Source organism: Lichenostomus cassidix, chromosome 1Aa, assembly GCF_008360975.1.
Source record: "Lichenostomus cassidix isolate B80296 chromosome 1Aa, HeHo_3.0, whole genome shotgun sequence".
NCBI lineage: Eukaryota > Metazoa > Chordata > Aves > Passeriformes > Meliphagidae > Lichenostomus > Lichenostomus cassidix.
In genome coordinates, this window is record NC_139480.1 from 54721592 (window position 1) to 54727002 (window position 5411).

Sequence of the window (5411 nt, forward strand, 5' to 3'; positions counted from 1 at the left end):
ACTACAGCATGTTTACTTTTTTTTTTTTTAAACTACAAAAAGTGGCACAAAACACTGCCTAAAGAAATTTCTAGGCTAAATTGGGCAGATGTTGGTATTACTACAAACTCTGCCTGCAACTCAGGTGAGCTTCCACAATGTCATCATATTTATTAGGTTTGTCTTCCCAGGGTGATTGTCTCAATTTCACACAGGCTTGACCTATAAATGCAATGGTTGACCAGGTCATCTCCTTAGTAACCTCTGAAAACCATTGCTGGAATGCTAAAGCTGCTGTGAAGCTGTCAGAGTTGTTAGTGCTTCATCTGGAAATCTCCAGAGGGTCACTTCTGGGATGAATGGGAGAAGTTACTTGTTCTTTCTTGACATTAGAACTTCAGAATGTAAGTGATTATGCTGGGTTAGGCCTTTATTCAATATTAGACATCTTCATGTGCCAGATTTAATTATACACTGGGTGTGGATGTGTTTGTAAGTAGGACACATGAAAGGGCAGGGACCCCATACAATTTCTGTCAACTGAGAAATGACTCTTGATAGTTTATCAAGACTTCACCAACAGAACAATCCATCTCCTCCTAAAAAATGGATTCATTTTCTGTATATTTACAGTGATTGTGTAAGACATGGGGAAACCAGATCTTAATGCCCCATTTCAAATGAGAATTACACTTGATTTTGAAATGTTTTGCCTAGAATCTCCTACTTCACATTAGGTGCTAATGGTAGCTAAGCCAATTTGCAAAGCCAGCTCATTTCAGAACTGACCTTTGCCAAACTCAAAACTATAATTTCTTTATCCCTGAACATTTTTACTGCATTTCATTGATGCGTGAGAAATACCCAGACCTCAAGAGCTGCCAGCTCTGGTTCTGCAAAGAGTTTTCTCTCTCTCTTTGTGTAGCAGAACCAAAGTTTACTGGCTGCTCTCTAGGTTGGAGAAAAGTCCTTTCTGCAACTTTGTCACTGGAGATCAGATTGGTGTTACAAATCTGGAAGAGACTTCTCCTGTTATGAAACAGCAAACATCAAGGAAAATACCCCTTATCCTGTTCAGTAAGGAAGAGCCAGTGATGAAAGACATCACAAGGACATGCTTCACACACCCAGGAAACAAAGGAGAACCTTGGCAAGCTGTTGGTGGGTTGGGGAAATGCAGTAGGAACAGTCAGGTACTGCTAAGCCAATTTAGGGAACTGGGAAGGCTCTAGGGAATGGAGCTGGAAGACTGAGAGAGAGGATTGGAGATGTAAATCAAGAACACAGCAGAGCAGGGGTTGCATCTCTGTGTATTTAGGATGGAGTTTTTCAGGCTTTCAATTATTCCACTGAAGTGGAGAGTAGTGGGAGAACAGGGCAGAAGAAATTAAATAACCAAAGCACTTGCCTAAACCTTGGCATTTCATCACCATCACCTCCTTCTTTCCCAGATTCATGGTCCTTTGAATTTTGTGAAAGTTTAGGAGAGCTCCAAATCCAATCAGGTGGTTCAGTCTCTGTGCCTCCTGTGCCTGTTTTGCTGCCCTTGCTTCTCCTGCATCAGCTACACGGTGCTGTAATGCCAGCCATCCCCTCCAAGCAAGAACATCCTCTCCCTAGGCTCTTCCAGAAGCTGTGTTCACTGGGATAGCTCCTGGGACTTCAGTATCAGGCCCTAAAATAGATGCATTAGGGTTGAAAAACAGGGAACACAGTGTAACAGCAAGTTGCATCATTTTGTTTATATCTTGTTCCAGTTTCTTTTTTCCTTAATTTATTTTGAGAGCTTTATGTCAGACAGAAAAGCTGCACTTGATCACTGTATAGCAAAGCCAAGCAGGAAGTAAATGTTGAGTAAGAAGACAGACTGTGGTTAAGCTTGCAACATAGAGATGATCTCCCATGTCTCAGGATAATGTGAAAAAAACAATGGATTTAGCAAAGAATCTGCAGAGAATCTTTGCTAAGAAGCAAAAAGTATATGATCGCTCCTGAAACAGTGTAAGAAGAGATCAAATAAATGTACTAAGAATAAGATGTCTGGGAAAAAAAAGGGTATTTTTATTTAATATATTATTTTGTATCCCTGGGATTGACTGGAAAATGTCACCATTCTTCTCTGGAGTTTTACGGAACGGATAATGCTGACTGTGCTAACTGATGAATAATATCGAGCTTCCTTAATTAAAAAGTTATTATTAGTTAGTGTATTTGTTAACTTGTTTGTTCCAGACCTTTCCATGTTTCTTTGTTTATGGAAAAAGATCATGTACCAAATATGTCTCTTGCAAGTCCACCAAGGATTTTCTCCAAGGAGAATCCAGGAATAATATTTTAAGAGATGACGCTGTTTAAGCAAACTCAGCTATAAATATTTTAATTGCTTACAAAACAAATCAAATTTGTCACATCCTTAACTGCTGCATGAGGAATCTGGTATCTCTGTGCCAGGAAGAGCTATGCTGTGAGTTCCAAATTGCCTGCAAAAGTCACAGCCAAGCCAGAAATTCATGCTAAAAAAAACCAAAAAAACCCCAAACTTACACAGGGAAGAAGTAATTTCAATGGTATTGAAAATTGGCAAAATCCTGGCTTTGGAAGGGCTGCTGGGTGTTGCTAAGACATTCAGGATATGAGTTGCCAGTCTGTAAGGTGACTATACCAATTTCCTTGATTTTGTAGAGCTGAATGAGTTGCTTTGTTCCTTAGACTACACACATGGAAATATAAATGGTTTCCCTGTGACATAGATGCTGTTAATATAAAGAAAATTATCTGGGCTTTCAGGAAAGTATAAACTAGAACTTTCTAAGAAAGGGTGTGGATATAGAACAGCCTGTAGTTGCCTCTATGGAACAGAGCTGGACTGTTTCAAATACTCTCAAAAGGCATCACATTTTAAAAACTGAACTAATATTCTTTATTTATTGTCATAATTTAACTTTTACCTATTTTAAGAGACATAGCAAATGGATCTCCAGATTCAGAGGTGAGGCAAAAATGATATGCTCCTGGTTGTATTCACCTTTCATCCACACTTTGAATGGTGAAATTCTGGTTTCTTTACTTCCAAAAATATAATAGAAATTGCAACATGGCAACATGACTGGTGAAAATATGGAGTGGCTTCCAGGCTAGGGCTCTTTAGTCTGGAATAAAGAATACTGAGAAAGTACAGGATATAAAAATAAAAGTAGCACTGCCAGGATGGACATGGATTGAGGTTTTTCACTGTCTATGCTGAGAACAAAAGCAGGGTCCACACCAAGATGCTCTCAGAACCAGGGTCAGGACAAGTAAAAGGAGGTGAATTTCACACAAGGGGCTGTGGAAGCCCCATGTGCTGGGAATGCAAGATGTTTATAGGCTTTTAAGAGTAGACTGCACAAGCATTTGGAAGAACAAACCCTTGAGTTACTGTTTAGACAGAAAGCATCAGGCTTGGGATAGGTGGAGAGTGAGGTGGACATTTTAAAGGAATCCTTTGTGAATTTTTTCTACTCTTCTTTTTCCCTAGATGTCAGACCGTGATCACTAGGAAGACAGAAATGTGACCAAGACAGAGCCTGGGTCTGAAGCAGTGCAGACATTCTGATGTCAATGGGTATTTTTAAATATTGATGACAATTTCCTAAAGATGGGGCATGACAGAAAACAACTGGGTGAGCAAATGTTACTTCTATGAATGGTCTCACAGAAGTAAACCAAAAGAATTTCTGAGTTATCTTACTCTTCAAGAGCTTGCACACCCAAATCTAAATTGTTTAATTAAACTCTGAAACACTGCATATGAAGTATGACCATATGTCCCTGCTTTTAAATTTGCATTCCACCTATTAAGAAATTACATTTTTGTCTATGCCACAGCTTTTTCTAAGCATTTGATTCACTGCTGTGCCCCACTGGAATCAAGCAACTGAAGATCTACAGGACATTCAACAGGTGTGAAATATTATCAGAATTGTGTCACAGCACAATGCTTAGTGTCATAAAACAGATTAATGGATTTACCTTTTTGCCTGGCCTTCTACCTGTTAAATATCAAAAACATATTTTTATTATTCAGACAGATTAGGGAGTTATAAGTAAAATTTGGATTAGAAGTAGTATTAACAGCAGTTTAAAAAGTCTTAATAAGCTAGTAGAAAATTTGTGGGAATGTTTCTGAATGGCTTGCACTATGCTTACCTAGCTCTACATTATTTCCTGCCCAGTTTTAAATGTTCTGGAATTTTCTGGCTTATTGTTGAGAAATACACCTTGACTATATTAGAAAAACAGTAAGAAAGAAAGAAAGGGAAGTCAGGATGGATTCCTAAATGTTGATTAAGTAGTTAGATGCAAACTACTTGTGAATTAAACATTTATAGGTTATTTCTGATGCTGAGAAGGAGTTTGCATGGTTAAAACCCCCTCAGAATCTTTCCAAGAGACATCTCCAGCATGACTCTGATACAGCAATTTGGATTTGTTACACCAATTGACTGCAGAGAAAGAAATGTCAGCTTCTCACATAAATGTCCTTTCTCTGACAAGCTCTCCCTCTTTTGAACTACAATACTGAGGACAACATTGTTTTGCTTTGCCACAGACCTTCCCCTAAGTTTTTTGAAGGCTTCAGAGGTTCCGTGGAATTTGACAAGAGGTATTTGGGCTTTTGTGTCTGCCTTTAATTGCTGCGCCCCGGGGTGGATCCTGCTGCTGCTGCTGCTGCTGCTGCTGCAGCCGGGGCCATCTGAGCAGAGGGTGCAGGACCTTTGGCTGCTTGTCACAGCTTGCAGGACTGGCACAGCACACAGCCTGCAGAGGTTTGCATGTTCAGAGCAAAGATTTTGTTTCAAAATGTTTGTCCAACTGTGCCTGGCAGCTCAAACAGGTGCTGCCCTTCTACACAGTGAATAGGTGCTTATATTTCTATATTAAGGGTTAACACTGAAAGTACACAGAAATAGAAGCTATTGGGCTGTTGGTAATGGTTCCACTGTGGCACAGTTTGGGTTAAAACCCTAAGTATTTCTGTCAGCTCTCCTTCAACAACAAACTTCATTTGCCTGCACAGACACTGCAGGTTTGGTTCTGCCATGGCTCATTTCAGGATGAGCATTTGGCTGTAACTTTATTTAGATGTGCAGACCTTCAAAGACTATGGACAAGCTTAACTATTCACATGAGGCATCAGCCAACTAACTTCAGCTGCAAGACTGGTGAACCCATTAATCAATCTTTTACAGCAGTGAGATAACCTTCTATGTGTACAGCTCTGTTAAAAGTACATATTAAGAATTAGAAAATTAAACCATGCGTGCTCTGCAATGGAATGTCTGCTAACACAAATACTTTTACAGCCACATAAAAATAGAAACATGAAATACTTACATTTTCCATAGGTCTGTTAAGCAACAGCCAGTGTTTTTATTAATATATTATTTCTC

General features: G+C 39.3%; 1 long non-coding RNA gene across 1 annotated transcript; it reads left to right on the top strand.

The window, feature by feature from the left end:
- Positions 1 to 287: 287 nt before the first annotated feature.
- On the top strand, positions 288 to 5231 carry LOC146443919 (uncharacterized). Its single transcript, XR_014856118.1, has 3 exons — positions 288 to 383; positions 1023 to 1140; positions 3497 to 5231. It is a non-coding gene; the product is annotated as an uncharacterized LOC146443919 (long non-coding RNA).
- Positions 5232 to 5411: the final 180 nt, after the last annotated feature.